Source organism: Ursus americanus, chromosome 9, assembly GCF_024610735.1.
Source record: "Ursus americanus isolate L20-20 chromosome 9, mUrsAme1.1.p, whole genome shotgun sequence".
In the NCBI taxonomy this organism is placed as follows: domain Eukaryota; kingdom Metazoa; phylum Chordata; class Mammalia; order Carnivora; family Ursidae; genus Ursus; species Ursus americanus.
In genome coordinates, this window is record NC_142135.1 from 10,977,604 (window position 1) to 11,003,478 (window position 25,875).

The 25,875-nt window shown below is 48.2% G+C and overlaps 1 protein-coding gene across 4 annotated transcripts in view; it reads left to right on the forward strand.

Annotated features, from left to right (window-relative positions):
- The window catches only part of ASAP1 (ArfGAP with SH3 domain, ankyrin repeat and PH domain 1), a 341,646-nt gene that overhangs the window by 37,330 nt on the left and 278,441 nt on the right, over positions 1-25,875 (forward strand). The gene's annotated exons all lie outside the window — the stretch shown is intronic.

Here is a 25,875-nt window from a genome sequence, read left to right on the forward strand (position 1 = left end):
CTGCGTTCTTCAGGCAGAAGGCAAGGTAACAGGGCGGCGGTTCCAGAATGAGGTCAGGAATAACAACAAAGATGACACCGTCCATAGTAGGTGCTGTTTTAGCTGAATGACTCTTAGAAACAGGGTCTCATTCCATCCATGTGACAACTCCACCAGGGAGGAATTACTACATTCATTTTACAGGTAAAGAACACGCCCAGGTGGATTTGAAGTCTGTTTTTCCTGATTCCAGGTCTCCTGCCTTTTTCCTCTATGCCATGTTCCCTCTTGGTAGAGGTATAATTTGCCCCATTTTGCAGCTGGGAATACTGAGGCCTGGGGTAGGGGCCTGTGGTAGAGTCTACAGAGTCTGACCTCAGTGGGTAGAGGTTTGTCTTACTGGACAAGAAGATGAGAGAAAAGTCGGAGAGTCTGAGAATTTTAAAGTTGTCAGGGTAACTTGACCGAGGTCAGTCTGCTGTGGCTGTCATTTTCCAGAAATCAGCTTCATGTGGTGGAAAGAGCATGGGTGCTGGAGGTAGAATTCTGGCTTTGCCACCAACTGGCTGTGTGACCTCAGGCAAGTCACCGACCTTCTCTGTTTCTTCCACTTTCTTATCTCTGAAAGGAAAATCACAACATTTATGTTTTAATTTGTGTGTGTGGGCTAGAAAAAATAGACAATAAAGTGTCTTGTGTAAAGTAGGCACATATAGGGCATTGTAATTATTTCAAGTTTTAGGATGGAAATTGTTTTTAAGTATCATTAGACCAGCAAAAGTGTCCTGAATGGACAAGAGAGGCTGGAGGCAGGGAGGCGAACCTGAGAGGCTTTGACGTGACCCCAACATGAACTGCCATTCGGGGTAAATGAGGTTTCGTATGCTAATTTTCCTAGTTTGTCTGTGAGAGGAATATCCGAAGTCATGTTTTATTTTGTTTTATTTTTTAAGTCAGGAGTCCAACACAAAAGTGATAGTTTTGCTGATGTCTTTTCAGGTGACATTAATTATAACTGCAAAATCCAGGACATTATTTAGGATTAGGTTTTGCTATGAATGATGTAAAATCTAAATGAATGTTGGCTGAAAGAAAATAGAGGTATATATATATATATATCTTCTGAAAGTTCAGACACAAGTTGTGCAGGGCTGCTGCAGCAATCTGTGAGAGACCCAGGCACTTGCTCTTTTTTCTCTGCCATGTGGGCCTCCAAGCCCGAGGCACCTCATGGTCCAGTGTAGCTGCTGCTGCTCCAGCCATCACATCTACCAGCAGGAAGAAGGCAAGAGAAGAAGAAAGGCAGGCTCCCTCCCTTTAAGGATGCTTCTGGGTATTGCACCCGCTGCTTCTACTTCTATCGGCCAGAATTTAGTCTCTGCACAGGTGCAAGAAGGCTGAGAAAAGTGGTCTTTATTCTATGAGACCATGTGCTTACCAAAATTGAGACTCATTCTTGTAGACAAAGAAGAGAGCAGATATTAAGAGGAGGGGCTCTGTGGCCGGATGGCTGGTATTTGACTCCTGGATCCATGGCTCTGTAGTTGCATGACCTTGGGAAAGTTGCTTAACCTTTGTGTGCCTTAGTAAAATCGCATTTCATACATCCTTATAAGGGTTGCCTTGAGCATTAGAGAAGTTAAGTGAGGTGGAGCCCTTGGAACAGTGCCTGGAACATAATAAGTGCTAAGTGTTAGCTCTGAATATTAGTGCTGCTCCTACCACTTCTAGTATCAACACTATTTCTGTTACCACCATGACCGCGTCTGCTGTTACCACTACCTATCCTGACTACTTCTGTTACTTCCGCTGCTGTTTCCTGCTGCCAGTACCGTTGCTCCTAGTGCTTCTATAACTATGGCTGTTACTACGGTACCACTGGCATTTGCCAGGCACTGGACACGCATTTTAAAAATGGAATCCTCACAGCATGTTAAGTATTCTTTTCCCAGGGTGAAGGTAAGAGTCAGCAAGGATAGTAACTTGTCAGGTGTCACGCAGCTGGCGGGGTAGTGGCTTCCCACCGGGTAGGTAGGGTAGTGACGGGAAGGGAGCATGAGGCCCCTGCTGGGGTTCTGCAAATATTCTGTCCCCCGGTCTGGGTGCTGGTGACACAGGTGTAAAAATTCTTTCGATGGCACACCTATGACAATGATAATTTTATATATTTATACTACATTTCAGTAAGAAAACAGCAAAGCCTTTACTCTCTTCACTAGAACATAAGGCCCAGCGCCTCTGTTTCTTTGTATTTGTTTATTTGTTGGTTGGTTGGCTCTTTCATATAACATGTGGCTCGACTGCTTATGACTTCGTGCCGGGACCTGGCCCAGGGTGCTTGGATACAAAGGTGTAAGCAGCAGGCACGACCTGGCCTTCAGAGAGCTTTCTGCTCAGGAAAGGGAAAGAGGCAGATCCCATACAGATCGACAGCCACGGGGTTAGGCTGAGCATTGGACCCTCCGGGGCCACAGGAGGGGCACACCAACTAATCCACGCAGGTCTGTGTCTGCTAACGTAATGTAGCTGTCTGTCTCAACAGACTCCTTTGATAGGGAGAAGATTCCAGCATCCCTGGGTATGCTGATCCCGTGAGGGCTACATCCGAAAACAGAAAGCACTTCCCTCCCTTCCCTGCTACCTGGCACTGAGAAGGGGTCAGCTCTTCTTTTTCGTGGAGCAGATAAAGAGTTGGAGCTGAGTTCAGTAGACAAGGAGGGGAACCCGCAGGAGCAGAGACTTTCTCCATGTATTGAGACATAAGTCCGGGGACCTCCTGCTTGGTTTGTCTGGTTATTAACGTGAACGTATGTGCAAACGAATGACTGAAATCACACCTCACCACAGGGCAGTTACCGCCCCTGGGAAAGCTCAAGTCCAGGGGAATAAAGAACAATGCGTTTCCTTTTTTTCACCCCAAATACCACCAGGACAGCACCTGGAAGTGGGATTGAATTCTGAGCCAGCAGTAGAAATCAGTTGGCTTTATTTCCAGGGTTTTTCTCCATACGTAGCAACTACCGAACGGAAACTTTAGACCCTCCAACACCAAGCCCTCTGTGACACCCCAATCCCCACCCCCGCCTTTGCTTTTCCAAAGGGTCAAGGCAGACGCCCTGTTATTATCATGCCGCCAGCTGTCAGCCCAAATTGAATTTCCCTGAGCCCAGCTGATGTCCCTTTTTGGCCACAGGGCAGGGGTCAGGAATGAAGGCTGCGCATGGACGGGAAATGTGTCCCTCGGGCTGAAAGCAGAGGTGCTGACCTCTTAACTCTGGGCTGCATTTCTAACATTGTTGGAAGGGTTGGAAAGCCTTATGATTTCTAGATGTAAAAGAAAAAGAAATGCGTTTTAGAAAAACAACATTCAAGTTCCCCTGCAAAAGCCCCGTCAGTATCAGTGAGCCTGCTTGAACGTCTCCGGATGATTTCATGGCCTTGGCTGTTCCTTGGTTAGATGCTAAAGGGGAAGAAGGTGTCACCTAGATGAGGATTGGGAAATTGTGTTTCTGATCTTGGCGCTCACCCTCCCTCTCTTCTCTTTTTTCCTTCCCTCCTTCAGAGTTGATTAAGCAACTACTGTGTGCCAGGCCGTAGGCTGAATCCTGGGGACATACATGAATAGGACCCATTGCAAAGCCTTGCTGAGCTTATCATTTGTTCATTTTTAAAAAGTTCATTCATTCTATAAAATTTGTTGAGTGCTTAATTTTCTCTGGTCTCTTAGTAGAAATAAGAAATATAGTCCCTTTTCCTACTGAGTTTATACTTTCTTAATTTTTTTTACTTGCTGACTCAGCAGACATATTCTGAGCACCTACTGCGTGCCAGGGACTGCTGGGGTTGCTGGGATACCAAGATGAACAAAACATTGCTTCTGTCTTGCTGGAGCTGAGAGGCTAGACAATGCTGTATTCCTCTCTAGGAATACAAAGTACTCCAAACCTGGTGATTAAAGCAATAGAAATTTATTGTCTCACCGTCTGGAGGCTAGAAGTCTGAAATCAAGGTGTGGCAGGGCCACCTGTCTCTGATACCTGTAGGAGAACATCTTCCCTTGCCTCTTCTCAGCTCCTGGAATTTGCTGGCACTGCTTGGTGTCCCTTGGCTTGTAGCCACAGCCTCTGGTCTCTGCTTCTGTTGTCATCACGTAGCCTTCTCCCTGTGGGTCTCTCTTCTCTCTTATGAGCACACCAGTCGTATTGGAATAAGGGGCTGCCCTCTTCCAGTGTGACCTCTCCTTACATCTTAATTGTACCTGCAAAGACCCAAAGAAACTCACTTTCATGGGTACCTGGCTCCAGCATGTCAACACTGGGTGGGGGAGGTATACGGTTCAACTTATAACAGACATATATAATGATACAAAGCACGTACAAGGGGACCTGGAGTAAGTGTCTTTACCTTCCCCTTCTTCACTTTCTCTTTGCATCTAGACGGTGTGCACCTTGAGTTCAGCAAGTCTGTGTTGCTCTGAGCGAGCGAGTCTGGATTTTGTGCCGGGGAAGTGAAGCAGACCTTTTCATTGTGCGTTTACAGGGAGAGTCTTATGTGGTCCCAGGTGATGGGCAGGGCTCCTTCCTGCCATTCTCATTTGTTTTTGCTTGTTGGAGTGGCTGATGAAGGAATCATGAGGACACCTGCCTTGACCCGAAGGCCTGGCCTGGTGGTGAGAACTCTGAGTTCCCATCCTGGCTCTGCTCTCGCTGGTTTTGTGACCCTGGGAACATTTCTTCACCTTTCTCTGCCCCAGGCGTCCCATCTGTACCTCCCCCTGGGGGTCTTGTGAAGACCAGGCGGGACTGAATCTGTAAAGTGTTCACAAGAGCACTTGGCCCATAGTGGGTATTTGGTGCACGTTGGTGGGGACTGTGCGGAGACATAGAGTACCTCCCTGAGAGGGGGCTGGACCAGCTCATTCAGCACATCTCAATAGAAACTTTTGTTCAGTATTTAAAGCCCTTCACCATCAGAACATTTCCCTGTAATTTTTCCTAAGGACGGGTTTTCGGAAATATGGAAAATACCCCCCTTGCACAAAGGTGTACATTTAAAATGGTTAACAGCTGCAAACAAGATAAAAACCTGCCCTACAACGAGAAATGAGTTAACATATTAGGGCAAAATGATAAAAAAAAAAAATTAGGGTAAAACACCGAAAACCAATGTAGCCATTAAAAAGATGATGATCACTTTTCTAAAGTTAGGAGATTGCTTGTAATCTAAATGTCATGTAAAAAAACATTTAATTTTTGAGGCAGTGACTTCATTTTTCTGTGCTTGGATTTCCTCTTCTCTGAACTGGAGACAATTCACAGTACCTTCTTCAGACAGGATCGAGCATTCCGGGGATCATTCGCAGGAAACACGTGATGGCTTGTATCAGGTTCCCGCCAACTGCTAACTGCTATTGTTTTTATTTATCGTTTGGTTGAAATCATGTGCAAAATACTCATAGTAAAATATTTGGAACCAATGACACAGATGAGACACATATTTCCCCTTCTAGATACTTCCTCAGAGGGGCTGCGTTCTGTCGATCCCTCAGCCAGTATGCAGCAGGTCTGGATCAAGCACTCTTCACCCGCAGAGCGGTGGGTCTCGGCCTCGGAGTGTGCTCACAATCCCTCGTGAGGGCATTTAAAAGAATACAGATGCTTGGAGATGCTGACTGAAGAGATGTGTGGTAGATCCCAGGCATCTGCAGTCTTAGAAAAAAGTTCCACAAGTGATTTTGATTCTCAGGATTGAGATAAGGCACAGTCACCCCCCACACGCACCCCCGGAGAAGTTTGCAAACCAGATGCGAAGATGGGAACAGCAGACGCATTAAAAGATAAAGCATAATGTAAGGCTAATAATATAAGTTCTGCAGAATGGGGCTCCCAGCTCTGGCTCCCCTGCAGACCCCGGTAAAAATAAAGCCCCCCAGTGTATGGAATCAGACTCTCCTGGAGTGAAGTCTTTGCAGAAAGTTCTGATGGTCAGCTAGGTGCAGAGCTGTTGGTGAGGACTCTGAGTGCTAGAACAGTTCAAGGGACCCCAGAGGTGCCTTTCAGCCTGGGGTTGTCACAGAAGCCTCCTGTGAGGAGGTGTGATTCCAGGTCAGGCTTTGACCACACCTTCCTCTATGTCTCACCTTTGCATTCCCTCCCCCTGCCGCCAGCCAGCACCCACCCGAGGTCCAGCGCTTAGACAGCGAACCAGGGGTCTTCCAAAGCTCTTTTCTCTAAGCCAGGAGGCTGATGTGTTTCCTCTGGTTGGTACTGGTGAATGCTTTAAAATACATACCACGTATATATTATATATAATTTATTTAAAATATTTTTAATTGTGCTGAAATGCACTTAACATAAAATTTACCGTCTTAATGATTTTTTAAAGATTTTATTTATTTATTGAGAGAGAGAGAGCAAGCATGAGCCAGGGGAGAGGCATATGGAGAGGGAGAGAGAGAGTCTCAAGCAGACTCTGCCCTGATTGTGGAGCCCAACATGGGACTCGATCCCAGGACCCCGAGATCATGACCTGAGCTGAAATCAAGAGTTGGCCGCTTAACCAACGGAGCCCCCATCTTAACGATTTTTAAGTGGCGTTCATGTTGGGCAACTATCACCACCATCCATCGCCAGAACTCTTCGTCCTGCATGACTGGAACTCTGCCCCCATTAAACAACAGTTCCCCATGTCCCCCCTCCCCCAGTGCCTGGCAGCCACTATTCTATTTTCTGGCTTCATGAATTGGACTACTTGAGGTACCCCCTAAAAGTGGAGTCACATTGTCTTTTTGTATTGGTCTTTTTGTGACTGGCTTATCGTTGCATAGTGTCTTCAAGATTCATCCATGTCGTAGCATACGTCAGACTTCCTTCTTTTCAAGGTTGGCCGATAGCCCATTGTTACGGATGTACCACAGACTGCTCATCCGTTCACCCATCGATGGACACTTAGGTTGCTCCCATTCTTTGGCTCTTGTGAATCATGTTGCTGTGAACACGGGGGTACAAATATCTCTTCAGGACCCTGCTTTCACGTCTTTTGGGTATATACCCAGAAGTAGAATTGCTGGATCCTTTGGTAACTTTAGGTTTCTTTTTTTGAGGAACTGCCGTACTATTTTCCACAACTATACCATTTTACATTCCCACGCACGGTGCACAAGGATTCCAGTTTCTCCGCATCTTTGCCAGCACTTGTCATTTTCTGCTTTTGTAATAGTAGCCATCCTAATGGATGTGCTGATGAATGCTTTTAGCAAGGACAAATCATTGTCAGCTTCATATTTCATTTATGATATGTGGGCCAATTAAGCAATTCCCAAGCATTTATTTAAGCTCTAGGCACTGAGTACACAGACCTAAATAATACACGCACGATTCTTGCCTTCAAGGCTCTCGGAGTGTGTCGGGGGAAATAGATATGTGGCAGGTAGTTTCTGTCCAGTATGGGAGGTATAATAACGTATCCTTAGGTAGCATATGATGCCTTGAATACAGTTTAAAATGGTAGGAAATGATGGCAGAGTGCGGTGCCTTGCTGTCAAACACACGAGGTGCATTATTCAAGCAGACTGAGAGGTCTAGGGGTTTGGGTTGTCTGGTAGAACTTTACGTAATGATGGGCGTTCTGTGCCTGTGGCGTCCACTAGCCTCATGTGGCTGCTGAGCACTTAAAATGTGCTCAGTGCAACTGAGAGAGGGAATTTTTTAAGTTTACTTAATCTTAATGAATTTACATTTAAATTGAAATGACCCATAAGTGGCTAATGGCTCATGTGTTGGCCAGGACAGTAATAGAGATTCTTACGTGGTTCTCAAACTTGAATATGCACGTGAGTTCCCTGGGGATTTGGTTAAAGAGCACATTCCTCCAGTGTTTCTGATTCCTTAAGTTGGTAGCGAGGCCAATGCCAAGTCTTGCAGTTTTCAGACTTTCGTTTCCTCAGAATATTTTCTTCATCAGTGTCTAAACCACATGGGAGCAGAGCTGTTCTGGCTTGGGCAGGGGTGGGAGCTGGAGCTCCGTGCACCTGGGGGACCACACTCTACCCTTCCCGGAGGACGCTTCTTTAAAAAAAAAAAAAAAAGATTTTATTTATTTATTTGTCAGAGAGAGAGAGCACAAGTGGGGGGGGGCAGGCAGAGGGAGAAGCAGGCTCCTCTCTGAGCAAGGAGCCCGATGCAGGACTTGATCCCAGGACCCTGGGGTCATGACCTGAGCCCGCGGCAGGTGCTTCACCGACTGAGCCACCCAGGCATCCCTGGAGGAAGCTTCTTATAGTGCAGTTCAGATCACCTCGTCTAGCACAGCCTTGTCACGTCATTAATCTGAAACTCCGTGAAATGCAGAGTGAGATTTGGTTTTCCAATAACCACATGCACGTTAGAACCAGTTTAAAGCCATAGTTCCCTCTGGAAACACCAGTTGAAGCAGAAGCACAATGTCTTCATTCAGACTACTATAACAAAAGTCCCACACAGACTGAGGGGCTTCAACAACAAACATTTATTTCTCACACTTATAGAGGCTGGAAGTCCAAGATCAAGGTGCCGGCAGATTCCAAGCCCAGTGGGAGCCCGCTCCCTGGTCCGTAAATGGCTGCATTCCCACGGCATCCTCACTTGGTGGAAGGGACAAGGGAGCTGTCTGGGGTCTCTTTGATAAGGACACTAATCCTATTCATAAGGGCTCCACCCTTATGACCTAATCTCCTCCCAGAGGTCCCACCGGCTAATTCCATTACACGGAGGGGTTAGGATCTCAGCATATGAATTCTGGGGGGATCCAGACATTCAGCCCATAGCACACAATTGATGCATTAGCGGGCCATGTTCTTCCTTGCACTGCACATCAGCCACCCATCTTGGCATCACACGAAGGATCGTACAGCAGTGAGTAAGAGCATTGAGTCTGACCTGGTTATGAATGCCAGCGCTACTCTCGGAACTTACTGGGCCGACCTAGGCAAGTTCCCCCATCTGCAAACGGGTATCAGTATCTGCCACATGAGATAACACAGTTGACCCTTGAACAATGCAGGAGTCAGGGACGCTGGCTCCTCATGCTGTCAAAAATTTGCATATAACTTTAAGATTCCCCCCCACCCCCAAACTTAACTACTGCTAGCCTACTGTTGACCAGAAGCCTTACTGGTAACATGAACAGTTGATTAGCGCCTATTTGGTAAGTCATATGTAGCACGTACTGCCTTACAGTTAAGGAAGCTAGAGAAAAGAAAAAGTGAGAAAATCACGAGGAAGAGAGAATACACTTACAGTGCTGCACCCTATTTGTCGGAAGAAACCCACACAGTTCAAACCCATGTCATTCAAGGATCAACTGTGCATGCAAAGCCCAGCACTTGGTCCTTGTCATTCATTCTTACAGGAACAGCAGCAGCGGCAGCAAGAATAACTAACACTGAGCATTGACCCTGAGCCAGGCAATCTACTCTCTTAAGCACTTGCTACTTACTAACTCATTTAATTCTTACAACAACCCAGTGAGGCAGATACTGTGATCTCCATTGTGAAAACAGGTGATGCTCCTGGAGCTTTGGGAAGTTGGTGAAGGCCAACTCGCAAAATGACAGAAGTGCCCATCGGTGGTAGGGCGTCTGGCCCCGGAGCCTGGAATTTCTACTTTCATGCACTCTGTTGCTAGATCATCCTAGCCCCTAAGGGAAAGCCTTTTAAGATGAGGCCCTGCCTCAGATCTCAAAGCTTCAGAATAATTCTGCAAGTCAGCTCAGCATCCAGGAGGCATTTGCAATCCCAGCTGGCCATGCTCTCCCTCTGAGAAGTCTATTTTCTTTGGGCTTCCATGGCACTGAGCCCGCCTGGATTTCTTCCTGGGATCTGCCCTCTTTCTCAGTCTCTCAGTAGGGCTCCCCTGGCTCCAGCCAACCTCACAGGGTTTTGGGAGCCCCTCTGTATGTTGACTAATTCTAGTCTTCCAAACTCTATCTCCAGCTGAACCTGGCCCCTGAGTTCCAGACTTGATATATCTCCATTTGGAAGTCAAGCAGGCACCTCAAGATTAATATGTCCAACGTGGCTTGTTTCCACTGCTCCTGCATGAGATCATGCTTTGCCCCTGCTTAACACCCATTCGGGGCCCCGATGCCTCCCCCCGCCCACCCCCCCTCCAGTCCATTTTACTGAAAACGAAATCCAGATTCCTTTCAAAGTCCCCATTTCCTCAACAGGCTTCCAGCACTGGCTGGTCTCAGGACTCAGGCTCGTGCTGTTTCTCTGCCTGCAGGGCCCCTCTCCCTGCAACCCCCCCATCCCCCAACCTCCCTGCTCTTCATAGGAGTGACAAGTCTTGTCCTAGAGGCTCAGCTTAAATGCTGTTGCCTCAGGCACCTCTTTCCTCACTGCCACATTCTCTCTGGCTGTGCCCCGTATGGTTTCTTCCTAGTGCTGTAACAACCCAGAATTACTGGTTTACCTGTGTGTGTCTGCCACCTCCTGCCAAGACCTCCAGCTCCCGGCAGACAGTGCTGATAGCTGCTGATCCACTAATGTTATCTCCGTGCCTGGCACAGAGCCTGGCACATAGTAGATGTTCAATAAACACAGATGGTTGTTGGGGTGCTTGGGTGGCTTGGTCGGTTAAGTGTCCAACTCTTGATTTGGTCATGATCTCAGGGTCATGGGATCGAGTTCTATGTCAGGCTCTGTGCTGGGCCCGGAGTCTGCTTAAGATTCTGTCTCTCCCTCTGCTCCTCCCCCCCCTCTAAAAAACCCCCCAAAAACCAAAAAGTTATTGTTGAAATCAAATCAATGGCTCCTAAGTCGATCATCAACATACAAGGCCAATTCTAGGCTTGTTCCTGGAGCGGAGGTGTTCCTTCTGTGTATATAAGTGACTGCAAATTGGATGGGACCTGGGCTTTTTTATGGACCTTGGTCCCTATTTTCACATTTCTCTGCTGGGTCATCCGTAATGTTAGAACTTACAAAGGTAGGGGCGCCTGGGTGGCACAGCGGTTAAGCGCCTGCCTTTGGGATCGAGCCCCACATCAGGCTCCTCTGCTGGGAGCCTGCTCTTCCTCTCCCACTCCCCCTGCTTGTGTTCCCTCTCTTGCTGGCTGTCTCTATCTCTGTCAAATAAATAAAATCTTTAAAAAAAAAAAGAACTTACAAAGATAATCTTAGGGAAAGCAGCGGCCTCGGATACCCAAGTGATTTGGTTCTGGTTTAAAATGGAAGCTCTGAGCTAATGGATTTTACAGATAGGAATAGAGAACAATTTTCTCTGTTAAAAAAGAATGAGAGGTGGAACACTTTGTGTGGGTTGCCAGAAGCTCCCAAAAGTGGTTCTCTGCAAATATTTGGGGTTTGGTACTTGTAAACGCACAGGTTTTCCTGAAAATGGATAAGCACGGCAAGAACATTCCTGCATGCAAAGCGGAAACGTGCCGCTGTGCGCGGTGTGGAGTGAGCATTTTTGGCTCCGCGGCAGAGCTGCCGGTGGAGGCTTGCGGGTCGGTGCAGACAGGTGAGTACCATAGCCGGCTGCAGTGACCGTGAGCTCTGCCACGCTCTTCATGGCCGCTGCCTTTTCATCAGCCGCCAGCTGATGGACTCTTAGATGCCCAAGCCACAGACCACGGCCCAGGTGAGTCCACTTCTAGCTGCTTCTCCAGAGCGACGTCTAGTTGTCAGAAGTTTCCAAAGAGTGGGAGCCTGGGTGGCTCAGTCGGTTAAGCGTCTGCCATGGCTCAGGTCACGATCTCAGAGTCCTGGGATCAAGTCCCGCATCATGGTTCCTGCTCAGTGGAGAGCCTGCTTCTCTCTCACCCTCTGCTGCTCCCCCTGCTTGTGCTCTTTCTAGTATCTCTTTCTCTCCGTCAAATAAATAAAATCTTAAAAAAAAAAAAGTTTCCAAATGGTGAGTTGGTCAGAGAAGAGATTGAGGATGGATTTTTGCCGGGAATTCTGCAAGTCATGACCTGTGGTTGTGTGTCTTTGGTGTGCCAGGCTCTGGGCTCAGAACCCCATGGCCGCTCCATGCTCCCCAGGCCTGGGTGTGGGGTGTGGGCAGGCTGTGTGTTAGGTCATGAGGGAATTTGTGCCCTGTGTGTACCAGGCGGGACCATCTTGGTTTTGGGTGATGGGAACCCAACTCAGACCGGCTTACTCCATAAAGGGATTTATTTGCTCACATGAGAAAGGGGTTAAGAGCTAAAACCTGGCCCAGGGCATGGTTGGTGCATTCCCCTATGCTGGCTTCCTTCTTGAGTCCTGCATGTTGCAGCTTCCGGGGGCTGTCCTACAATTGCTGGTCTAACAACCCCAGTAGATAGAGCTTTTCCTCCTAGAAGTGAAGTTCTAGCAGAATCTCTGACTCCATTCCCATTGGTCCAGCTTGGGTCACGTGTCCCAATTACCTTGGATAGGATGATGGTGTTCTGACTGGACAGGTCCATGTCACCTGACCATGCAGAGCTGGGAGAGGGGGTGTAAGGTCAGCACCATGGGAACTGGGAAGGGGTGGCTTCCCCAAGGGAAATTTGGAGTACGATCACCAGAAGAAGGGGTACTGGATACCAGGCAGCAAACACACAAATGCCCGCATCACTAACCGAGTACGTGGAGGTGGGGAGAGCCAGCAAGTTCCAGTCAGCTTCCTCGGAGGGTGTCTAAGAGTCTTGTGTTCTGCTTTGGCTCTTTTAACTGAACCTCAAGCATGGCAACATCTGGAATCACTCCAGGCCGTTATTTATGTGTGGCAAGAGTCGGCCTCGTGTTCCCCAGCCTCTGCTCTTAGCTCCTTTGTGCAGCTCATCCCATTTGGACCTTTAGCCCCGCCTTTGACCATCGGCCTCTTCTGAAACGTGGGTCTGGGTCTCTGCCCCTGGTGCCTGACACACCAGCCCCCCGAGAGCATCCTCCCCCTGGCAGGCAGGAGTTTGATGGGTGGACAGTTGGATCCGAGGGTCAGGAGACGGGCAGAAGCAGGAGCAGGTCTGGGAGCAGCGAGGACTTTCTGGGCCAGGGGCTATGACTCTTCAGAGGCCCCTCCCTGTGGCTTCCTTGTCCTCAGGTAAGCGTCAACCTTTGCCCATCCCCCACCCCCACCGCGTGTGGCCTGCCAGTGCTTCACCCCATCTCTGTGCTCACCCCTCCTTGTCTGCACTCCAGCCAGACTCGGGTTCTGTTGGTTCCCTAAGGACCTCTATTCTCTCCATTCCTGGGGCCTTCCCAGATGCTGCCCTTGGCCCTAACCCTAACCCTAACCCAGTGCTCCTCTCCCTTCTTCCCCCTTTTTCTAGCTAACTCCTGCTCATCCAAGTCCCAGCTCTAAGGGCTCTTCCCTGACACCTCCTCCAGCTTGGCTAGCTTCATCACAGTGGATCTCTGTGGAACCCTGTGCAACTCCCCACATTCTTTGTGTGTGTGCGCGTGCATGTGACCATCTTGCTTTGATTCATGTCAGTCTTTCTCACTAGATTATAATGGCCATGAGGGTAGGGACCATTACAGTTTTACTTACCACCATCCATAACTTCTAGAACAATGCCTAGCACATAATAGGCACTTAGTGAATGTTTGTTGAATGAATGAATGACAGGGCACTGGGGAGCCACTGAGGGATGTGATGTGTGAGAAGATGACTTGCCCAAGTTTCCCAGGTAATAACGCTCCAGCCTCTCTGGAAGCCCACATCTTCTGACTCCCAACATTCGGCTTTGCCTCCTGTGCCTGGCAGTGGGGCTCTCTGAGTAGCAGGAGAGGGAAGGTGACAATTATAACGCAGAATGAAGGCTTATCTGCAGACCTGGTTGTAAATTACATAGCAACATGGACAGCTTTGATGTTGCCCTGAAGAGTTGTGATTCCCCTTCCTCCTAGCAGGTTGTATGTGTGCGTGTTTGTTTTAATCTGAGAAGACCTTCCCTGCCGGTAACTTGAGGTCCTTCCGTTTCACTCCCGAGTGTCCCATCTGGTTTGAGCCTTTGATCGCTTTTGCCATGATCTTATTTGGGGATAAAGCCACTGATGGAACCTGGAGGGAGCACATGTAATCTTAGAGGACTCTGGCTTCCCCTTCCCAGGGCTTCAAATGAAAGTTCAGATGAGTTCAATCAATGCACAAAGGGCAGTCTTCACCGGGAGCTGTCACAAGGGCAGGTGGCCTGTCCTAGAGAGGAGTCGGGAGACCTGGGTCCTTCTGTGGTCCCCAGACTGATGGGGAGATCTGGGTAAACCCTTCCATCTCCCTGGGAGAAAGAGTGTTCTGTATCAGCTGGGCATCTTTCAGTGGCAAGCAGGAGAACAGAAAGAAAAGCCCGCAGCTGGGCTGACTTCAGGCACGCCTGGATCCAGGGATGCCATTGGGGTTGTCTCAATTTGCTCCCTTCATGCTATTATATGTAAACATAAAGAGACTCTCCTGTCTAATAGGGGAGTCTTTGCTATGTGACCTTGGGCAAGCCACTAATCCCTGTGAGCCTCAATTTCCTCCTGCAGTGAGGATTAAATGAGCCAGTCCATGAAGGCAGTTAGCACAGTGCCGGGCACATCGTAGGTCCTCTTGGCTCTGTCCTCCTCTCTGCTGGCTTCATTCACAGTCAGGCTTTCTTCTTGCTGGACCCTAGTGATTTGGGGCTCAAAGCCTCCTGGCTTCTTGTTTACTGTAAAGAGAGTTTCTCTTTCCCAAAAGGCAGTCAGCGATTTGGACATGGGTCTCAGGCTCCCTGGCAGCAGGCCCATGCTACCAGCCAGCAAGGGCTCCTCCGGGTGGCAGGAGCTCAGGGAGCCCCTCTGGGGAGAGGTTGGAGAAGCAAGCAGCCCGCCTGCCAGGTTGGGCAAGGATGGAGTGAGCACCAGACCTCAGGTGGGATGCTATTTCCAGGGGAAGACTGAATGAAGAGCCCTGCAAACCCTTGTGTTTTTGTTTGTTTGTTTTTGGTTTTGTAAGATTTATTTATTTATTTATTTATTTATTTATTTATTTATTTGAGAGAGAGAGAGAGAGGGAGAATGTGAGTAGGGGAGAGGAGCAGAGGGCGGAGGGAGAGACTCCTCAAGTAGACTCCCCGCTGAGAGCGGAGCCTGACTCGAGGCTCTGTCCCAGGACCTTGAGATCATGACTTGAGCTAAAATCGAGAGTCGGACGCTCAACCGGCTGAGCCACGCAGGCTCCCTGCAAACCCTTGCTTAGTAAAGGGGGATGCTAGTAGAGAAGGTGAGAGTTAGTGTGTGTTGGCTCCTCTGTGCCTCTGTGACTTTGCACATGCTGTTCCCTCTGCTGGGGATGCCGTGTCTACCCTGCACACTCCCATTCAGCCCCCATCCCCTGCTCTCCTGTAGCCACCCCCGCTGCCCACCCCCAGCCCCTTTCCCCCTGTCCTTGCTCTTCCATTTTGGAACAAGCTCTGTGGGGAGGACAGCACTGTGTCCTGGAAATACAAAAGACCACAAATCACAGTGCCGATGTCAGAATTTGGTCCTTTCTCTCTGCTGTGTCTCCTCTACCCAAGGGTCATTTGTTCATTTATTCCATGAGTATTTAAATTAAGCACCTTCTCTTTTTCCAGACATTGTTCTAGTTACTGGGGATTCAGTAGATAGTGGGAGAGATAATAAAGTCAATAAATAATATGAATGAAGCAGTTAATTTCTGATGGTGTATAATCTGCGAAAATAAACAAGCGATGGGGAGCAGGGTGGGAGGAGGGACCCTATGGAGTGTGGCATGGAGGATGGCAAGAAGCAAACAGGAGGAGGAGGTCTGGGGGCTGGAAAATCCCAGGGAGGGACAGCATGTGCGAGACCCTACAGGAGCACGTTCCAGGAGGGACAACTAGAAGCGAGGCAGTGGTGTGGGAAGAGAGGTCGAAGGTGCAGAAGGTCAGGTCGGGGAGATGGGCAGGGGCTGGGTTCCGGAAGGCCTTGAGACCACGTACGGGGCTTGGATTTTAGTCTAAGTGCCCTGGGAAGGCATCGTTACAGTTCTTGTCTGGCCCTGGGTCTGTGATCCTCACTGGTGCTGGAGTCCGTACGGCAGCCACTAGCCGTGTGTGGCCACCGAGCACTGAATATGTCCCAGAAGTATAAAACAGACCAGCTTTCAAAGACCTTGAATGAGAGAAAAGGGTATCAACTGTGTCACTGATAATTTTTCTGTTGATAACATGTTAAAATAATATTTTGGATATGTTGGGTTAAATAATGTATTTTTCTTTAATGAATTTCACCTATTTTTTGAGTCTTTTTTTTTTTAAGATTTTATTCATTTATTTGAGAGAGAGTGCGCGTGCGCGTAAGCAGGGGGAGAAGCAGAGGGAGATGGAGAAGCAGACTACCCTGAGCAGGGAGCCCCATGCTAGGGCTCTATCCCAGGACCCTGGGATCATGACCCGAGCTGAAGGCAGAATCTTAACCGACTGAGCCACCCAGGTGCTCCCGCCCTTTTGACTCTTAATGTGGCGATTGAAAATCTTAAATTAAATGCATGGCCTCTGCTGCATTGTATTTCTGCTGAACAGCAGTGCCTCGGAAGCACTTCCAGCCGTTGCTTTTACCTGCCTGGGTGCTAATTACCTCCTGCCTCGTGTGCTTCCCTCCATGAGGACTGACTGTATCTGGTCCGGCGTGGAGGCCTCAGGAGCAGCATTGGGCCTCCACCCAGATCTCCTTGGCACACGCTGGTTCCCCTGTGCTGAGCACCCAGAGCTGTGCGTCTCGAGGTCCACTTTGCCTGCCAAAGGTGCTAGGAGTTAACGCTCCCGGAGCAGCCCTCAGCCCACGAAAGACAGGAGCTGGGGGCAAAAATGTTCTAGTTCCCCTGCCCTCCAGGTGCACAGCTCTGAAGTGTGTTCTGTAGCTGTTCCCAGAAGTCCCCAGAGGATTGGGCCCTGTTCCATTGGGGATAACCTGCTCTTTAAGGCACTCATAGTGGCTTCCTTCCCTTCTCTGTCTTATCTCCCCATTCATCTACCTGGGACCATTTCTATAAATCTTTGTCTCAGTCTCTGATTGTGGGGAATCCAGCCTGAGATGTGGGATGTCGGACACATCAGGTGCTCGGTAGAAGCAGAGGGATCTGCTCTCCAGCACATCTCTTGTTACGGCCTTGGGGGTGGGGGTGGGTGGCAGGGAGATGGGCTTCCTGGCCAGCCTTCTCCAGCCGCTGGACCTCTGACCCAGAGGACAAGGGGCAAGGCCACTTGCCAGGCCTGGGCGTGGTGTCAGGCTGGTTCCGGGTACCTCCAGCTGCCACACCCAGAGGGACAGTTGAATCAGCAGCTGAGTCAGTGAGGACAGAGCTGCCCAGAGAGTGCTGTCCTCCTTCGCTGGTCTGGCAGCGGGGCCTGGGACGGCCGCACGGCTGGAAGATGGAGAGGAGTACAGCGCCTGCCACCAAGCTGAGTGTTTATGAGAGTGACTTCTTTTTTTTTGGCCACTCCTGACCTTAGGCCACTTTCCGATTCTTTGACACCAGCCAGGTGTCCAGCAACTCAATTCAGTTCTGACAGTCTGCCTGGATTTATTAGCACAGACCCCACAGATGAAGGGCTCAGTCCCTCAAGACTGCCCCCACTTCAGATACCAGGAGCAAGTCCCAGGGCCACTTGTGTACATTTGGAAGTTTCCATGACCCCCTCCTCAGGTTCTATAATTTGCTAGAATGGCCCACTAAACTTACTATTTCCAGTTTATTATAAAACATACAACTTAGGGACAGCTAAACGGGAAAGGCATGCATAGGGCAAGGTATTGGGGTTGGGGGTACAGGGGGCTCCCTTGCCCTTTCGGGGCTCCCTGCCCTCCTGGCACGTTGATGTGTTCCCTGATGCCCATCGTGCAGGGGGTTTCGTGGAGGTTTCATTACACAGGCGTGATTGATGAGATCATCGCCATTGGTGACTGCACAGTCTCCAGCCCCTCCTCCTTGCCTGGAGATCTTTCTGGTGATCATCCTATTTAGCCCCCTACCCGCAAGTCATCTCAGTAGCATACCAAAGACACTGTTAGCGCTCTGCGGGTTCCAAAGGTGTTAGGAACTAGGTGCCAGGAACTAGGGACCAAGACCAACTGTATTTTCAGGATGCCACTGTGGGCCATGGCATTAATGAGATCAGGGAAGGAAACGTGTGGAGACCCGTGGCTGGCAAGTTGCCTGGATCATGGCGTGGTGTCTGTTGGCGTGCATTTAGGAAGGAGGGAGGGAGCGAGGCAGATGACAGGTCTTGCTGTCTATAGAACTGCTAGTGTTCATCCATTCTTCAACAAGCATGTACTGCACCGACTGCGTGCTCTCGTAGGGCCGGGGCAGGGCCAGCATTGTAGCCTGGTCACGCCTTCTCACCACCCAACCCACCAGCTTCGAAGCTCTCCCTGGCTTTTAGGGCAAAGACCAGCTTCTTAGCCTGGCATCCAAGGCTTTCCCTGGTCACCCTGCCTACCCTGCTGGCCTCAACTCTGATACGGCCTGCAGGCATCCTTCGCTCCCATAGCTACTGAGCTATTTGCACCACCCCGCATCTGCTCTGCTCATCAGGTCTTCACACACTTGTACCTGCTGTTCCCTGTACCGGATCACCCTTTGTCAGCCATTCACCTAGCTATCTCCTCCAAGAGGCAGCTCAACACCACCTCCTCCAGGCAGTCCTTCCTGATTTTCTCTTTACCATTGCCCTGTCGCTTTTCCATATCCCTGTACCTATCTCTCCTAGCACGTCAGCCATTCAACAGATACATACTGGGCACTTCACTAAGTTGAAAGGACTGCATGGTTAATTCTAAGAATCCCTGCTTGGTACCCATCAGCATTGATGAAGTGCCAGATGCAGTGCCAAGCACCCTACTTGTATCATCTCATTTAATCCTCACGGCTGCCCTATGAAGTAGGCCCTCATATTAACCCCATTGTACAGAAGTGAAAGTGAAGATTAAAAACGGTAACAGAGATAGTAAGTAGTGGGGCCAGGACACACAGTCCAAGCAATCAGACCCCAGGGCTTTGTGCTTCACTGGGAAACAATATTGTCTTTTATTGTTCTGCATTACACTGCAATTGTCTGTTTACTCTCCCTGCCTGGATCAGTCCGGGTCCCAGCAGGAAGCAGATGGCACACTCAAAATAGGATAATTTGAGCAGAGTTTAATAAAGGACTCATTTGAAAAGTGTGGGCGGGGGGTAGGGAAACCGCAAGGGGTGGTGGGGTACTCCAGGCTCCTCTCAAGGGTGAGGGAGGGGCTGCCTCTAGGAAGTGGGAGCCAGAGGCTGTGCGCAGAGGACCCTCAGCCAGCATCTGAGAGGGTGGGAGCTGGGGAGGGCGAGGAACACTTGCCTCCCTGCGTGTTCTTCCTCCCATTGCCTTCCAGACATCCCATTGGCTGAACCCAACTGGAGGCCAGAGGGCCAAGGAGCCCTGGGATGCGTTCAGAGCAGATCAGGCCCTTGGAGGCCAGAGGAGGACAGACAAGAGTAGCAAGTGGGCTGGTGGACCTCCGGCACAGTCTCTGAGTGACTATAGTCTCCTCGAGGGCTGGCTTAGCCTCAGTCCTCTGTATGTTCATGACACCTTGCACAGAAGCCAGCAGGCGAGGTGCTTGGCACGTGTAAATAATGGGTGACTGATCTTTAGTCAAAGATGTCTGCTTCTCGAATATGTGTGGACTCAGGATTCTGAGTGTTGTAGGTGTGTGTGTGTCCGTGTTATTTCTGAGTGTCTATATGTGTATGTCTTTCTGTCCATGTTGTTTCTGAGTGTGTATGTGTGTGTCTATCTGTCCATACTGCTTCTGAGAGCAAGTGTGTCTGTCTGTGTTACTTTTTCTTCTTTTTTTTTTAAGATTTACTTATTTTATTTTATTTTATTTTTAAAGATTTTATTTATTTATTTGACAGAGATAGAGACAGCCAGCGAGAGAGGGAACACAAGCAGGGGGAGTGGGAGAGGAAGAAGCAGGCTCCTAGCAGAGGAGCCTGATGTGGGGCTCGATCCCATAGCGCCGGGATCACGCCCTGAGCCGAAGGCAGACGCTTAACCGCTGTGCCACCCGGGCGCCCCAAGATTTACTTATTGTAGAGAGAGAGATCATGCACGCGTGTGGCGGGGAGGGGCAGAGGGAGAGAGACTCTCAAGCCGACTCCACACTGAGCCCAGAGCCTGATGCCAGGCTCCATCTCACGACCCTGAGCTGAAATCAGGAGTCGGCCGCTTCACCCACTGAGCTCCCCAGGCACCCCATCCGCATTATTTCTGAGTGCGTACATGTGCATGCCTGTCTGTGTTCTCTCTGAGGTTGGTGGGAGGGAAGAGAATGGCAAAGTCCTCTCATCTCCTTGACATCTGATTCTTTTCAGTGGCTTTCAGGAAACTCTTCATACCCCTTTGCCCCATTTGAACTTGGATATGAAAGTGGAAAACGAGACTGTTTTTTTAAATATAAGAAGCCAGTGAATGCTGTGCTGACCTCACACAGGCTGCACACAGCCACACTCACTGAGATCCTTGGGCCTGGCCTGCCTTTCTTTGCCTGGACTCCTGAGGTGAGGGCAGCAAGAGCAGGCCCTGTGCTGGGTCCACTGAGACCAGCTGTGTGGACCCATGGGAGGCACAGTCACCCGAGGCAGGGCATTCGGCCCAGCCTGGTGGCCATGTTTCCATGCCTCATGGTCAGAAGGCCCTGTCCATGCTTCCAGATTGAATCATCTGAAGAAGAGCACCCAGCCAGAGAGGAGAGGAAAAGAGGTGACGAGTTACTATAGGAGGTGCCCGGTAGCCCACAGTGCTGGGTGCAAGGACCCCACAGGGAAACTATAAATCCAAATTGATTATAATTTTTTTTTTCAATTTGTGTGTAGTGTGAATGTGTTTGTGTTTCTGAAGAGGAAAGAGGAGGGGGTACATGAGCCCCTCTCTCCAAGGATGTCGAATCAAGAAGAAATTTCTGTCTTCCCATTTGTTTCTCAGACATGTCTGCAGTAGACACCCAATGTGGAAAACCAGTGCTGGTTTTGAAGTCCTACAGTCCTGCTTGTTAGGACGGGGGGCCAGGTGTTTAACTTCTCTGTGTCTCAGTTTCCTCATTTGTAAAATGGGGATCATCTGACATCACAGGGTTGGGTAAGATTCGAGGAGGTAGAATGGAGATAAAGCTCTGAGTAATGGTGGGTTGGCAGTAATGCGTCTTCCCGTCCTTTTCCCTCTATTTTTTGCTGGTAGAACTACTAGCCCACTCTTTCTGTTTCTGCGAAATGCTCTCCAGTAAAACCAGAGGGAGGAAACCTCATTTCTTTCTGTCTTTCTTGCTTGCATTACTTGTCTTCCTCCTCCTCTGCTCACCCTCTCCTACCCCCAGCCATAACCAGAGCCCACTGGGGCCTCTCTTCCCAGCTTCTCCAGTGCCCCGGCCATGGTCCATCCTACAGTGTCCTCCAGCATGCTAACCAGGGAGGGTGCATTATGGCCTGAGGACCATAGATAGCATCCAAGGATTTAGAACCCTGAGGCTAACCATGAGTCAATAACCATAAAACATCCTTAACATTGGCCTAGGTCCTTTGTACCTGTTGATCCCCAGGTGCCTACGAGGGTGGATCTGTAGCTGAGACCAGCAAAATGGAGCCATTAGGAAACAAAGCAGTAAAAATGCAAGCAGGGGAGGTAAGGCAGCCAGCCTTGGGTTCAGGGAGGCGAAGATCCCAAAGCTGACTCTGCTTGGGGACAGACCCTTGAGGGAAGCCTCAGATGATTCTTTGTAGTTAGAGGCCTCTTTTATATTTTGCCTCGAAGGTAGTCCCAGATGCCTTGCAGATGGGGGCTCTGTGAACAGTTAAGGAGTAAATCACTGTGGCTCTGTGATCCTCTTTTTATGAAAAGAAGCCAAGATGCCTTTGGCTTCTGCTGATTTCCAGCAGGGGTTGGGTACCTCCCATGGAAGCCAGACACCATTGCACAGATGAGGACTCAAACTCAGGTCAGCTCAACTTCAACATCTGCTATGCTTCCCCAGCAAGAACCAGGCAATGATTAGGCCTAGCCATTGAGTTGGGTAAAACCTGCCATTTATTAAAGTCAACAGATATATAGGGTTGTTAAAAAGCTATCATGCTAAAATAACGTAGCTACAGTGGACCAGAAGCTTGACCTGAACTCAGTACCTTTTGCATTCTGAACAGTAGACTGCGTTACATGGAACCATGATTCCCAAACTTCACAGTCTCTTTGGTGGTACGAGGACGATCTGGGGTATAAAAACAAGGACGCAAACTACTGCTCAGACCAAATCCATCCTGGATGCATGGTGCATCTGTGTCTCTTCTGACTGATGGTTTCCAACCATGGTGTGGTTGAAAGAGAAGTGATCCTGGAGTCAGAACCGGATTCAAGTGCAGAGGCAAACGCCTAGGAGCTCCCTGGTGGTGGGTAGGTTTCGAAACCTCCGTACAGTTATGCTCTCTTTACAGGATTTTGTTGAGGATGAAACGAGAAATATTTGAAAGCGCCAGGTCCCTTGCCTGCTACATTATAAATGTAAACATATGCACGTGCATTGCCTTCCTACTTGAACTGTTCGGCTTCTCGCTACTCAAGTTGGTTGATGTTAGTCCTGTTCTGAATATGCGTGTGTTGGAATCCACCTTGGCAAAGATCTGCAAGCCCAAGGGACAGAGGTACCATTGGCCACCTGATCAGAGACGTGGCCCCTTTTAGAATCAGAGAATGTGAAAGACAGGCTGAGCCAGATCAGTGTGTGTGCACGAGCACGCATGTGAGTATGTGTTTATGTATGTGTTTATATTCCACCATATTCCTTAGAGAATAGGGCAAATTATATTATAAAATACATGAACCAATGGAAAGACATATGCATAAAATGCATACAGTTCAGGACCATAGGTAGGCTGGACTATGGAGACTGGGAATGGAAGTAGAGCTATGTATTTACCATAGGATCTAGGGAGTTGTTACTTTGAAACTGCACATTTCTTCCTGAGCTCCTATACATGTATTATGATATATGCCATACTTCTTTTTTTCTTAAAGATTTTTTTAGTTTTCATTAATCTCTACACCCAACATGGTGTAGAGACTCACGACCCCGAGATCGAGAGTTGCCTGCTCTTCCGACTAAGCCAGTCAGGTGCCCTAGATGTGCCATACTTCTATGAACATCATTATATGTGTCTTTTGATGAACTATGTATGCATTTCTGTTGATATATACCTAGGAATGAAATTGCCGGCTTATTTTATTCTTTGATTTTAATGACATCATCAGAGCAAATAATAATAGTTCCATAGAAAACAGCAAAGGTTCACACACAAAGTAAGATGTTAGCTCTTTGGACTGAAGGGACATTTATGGGACACAAGTGTTGTAGTCTCACATATATTAGCTTATTCAATATTCCCAACGATCTCTGAAGGTGCTGCCATTAGCCCCATCATAGAGGTGAGGAAAGTTGAGTCTTTTCCCCAGTACCATACAGCTTGTAAATGATAGTGTCCGGATTTGATTCCAGGTCTTTTCACTCCTAATCTGTGCTCAGCTTAGCCACTGCTGCTTTCCTGGACAAATTTGCATTTTCTGTAAAGCCTTTGAACACCAAATATTTTTTATATTGTGTTATTTTTGCTGGTCCAATTGAAAGCCCTTCTAAAAGGCCTGCATCTGGCATGGTGCCTAGAATATAGCATCCTGTCTCGAAACTCCTCTTGATGACAAAGGTTCGTCATTTGGAATATCACATTTTTTTTTTAAAGATTTTATTTATTTATTTGACAGAGATAGAGACAGCCAGAGAGAGAGAGGGAACACAAGCGGGGGAGTGGGAGAGGAAGAAGCAGGCTCATAGCGGAGGAGCCTGATGTGGGGCTCGATCCCACAACACCGGGATCATGCCCTGAGCCGAAGGCAGACGCTTAACTGCTGTACCACCCAGGAGCCCCTGGAATATCACTTTTTATTGAGGCTATCATCAGTTGAGCAGAATGGTTTGCCCTCATTAGCGGGCACATGATGTGGAATTTCTTTTTAGTGGGGGTGTTAGCTAATTTCCACAGTTTCGTTATTTTTTCCCCTGCTTTGTTGCCCCTTCTCACTATTCCCAGCATAATTGCTCTGCTCAGTTTGCAGAAGGCCTAAAAACCAGGTCACCAAACTTGTTAGAATTGGGTATATAGTAGGAGAAAACGAGGGGGCACTCCTGTGATCAGAATGCTTGAGTTTTGGTGCCTGGACTTCGTAAAAATGAATTTGGCTCCCTGGGGATCTGTGTGGTTTCTTCCCCGATTCCTGTGTTCTAGAAGAAATCAAATAGTGTGTGTGTGTGTGTGTGTGTGTGTGTGTCCGTCCATCCACATGCATACACCTTTTCTTCTTAGAAAAGGAAAAAATAGGGTAAAAATTCCATCCAGGTCTGGATAAAGAGCTAATAAGTTTTATCTGAATTCTCTCTCTTCTCTCTTACTTCCAAATATATGCAGATACACCACCTATAACACAAAATAACAAAATAAAAGTAGATTTTTTTTTTACCCTCATAAGGAATATTTGGGTTACAGCTCTATCCATAGTGTATACAAAATCAGATATATTAAGCTGCAGAAAAAAAACAGTGTGGAAAAATGTTTCCTTCCTCCAAATGTATCTCCTCACTTACGTCATTGTAGCTGGAATGTTTAAGGACCCTAATGAGAAAGAAGGAGAACCAAAGAAAACCCATTCTTGACCCAACAATGTGATACCTACCCGCTGTTGGGTTATAAATAATACATCGACTAGTAAATATCAAATCTGTCTTATGGAAACAAATAAACAAACAACAAAACTGTGATCCTATTTCAACTGTGAAAGGCCACCACCGTTTGTCTTTCTGGCAGGGAAAATAATTCTGGAATTTTAAATGCTTACTCTGGAAAGATTGGGCAGAACATTGATTTTAAAGCAAAGAAGTCTTTGAGCTTTATCATCTTATTTCCTATTTGGAATCTGTCCTGTCTCCTCTCTTAACCAAATTGTGCAAAGGTTGTGTAAATAAATTTGCTTCTTCAGAAATCCACTCTGTGGGAGCCTGTTGGCTCCTCTGTGGCTGTATTTCTGAAGCAATTCCTGAGATGAAATTTAAGGTCTTATAATATGTAATGCCTGTACTCTGTAAATTGAGACCAGTCTTTTTAATGATTCTATAACTCCATAAAGTAGGCCATAGTGACTGTCTTCAGAATAATTCAATAGAATCTCTATGCCTCTGAATATAGAATCTAAAAGAGGACAAGGTGGGGAAAATGACTCTGGTAGAATACTTCTAATTTGACCATTTCTGAGATGAGCTATTTTTATACATTCTTAGTTGGTTCAGCATGTTCATAGGCTCATTGTTTAGGTTAAAATTAGATTTCCAACTGCATATAAACAAAAATCCAAATAACATTACCAATTAGGGTTTTTTCCTTCTCTCTCTTGGACTATGAGGTCTAGACCTAGTCCAAAGCCAGATGGTGCCTCATGGTTGTCAGAGATCCAAGCTGTTTTTCATCTCTGGTTGTACCTTTCTTCATATTACCTCATGTTCCAAAATGGTTGCTGGAGTGTCAGCCATCACATCCTCACTACAGGCAGCAGGATGAAGGAAGAGGGGAAGGGCAACAGGATTCCTCCTCTAGCCGAATTAGCTCTTTTTAAGGTACCTTCTCAAAAATCCTACATAGCACTCCAGCTTACATCTCACTGGCTAGACTTAGGCACACAGCCACACCAGCTGCAGTTGAGGCTGGAAGTCGAGTCTTTTGGCTGAACACATTACTGCCCCAAATCAAATGGGGCTCTGTGACTGAAGGAAGGGAGACCAGATAGAGGAGAAACACATAACCAGTGGTCCCTGCCACATGCAAGCCATTCCAATTACTGTTTGTACAAAGAGTGTA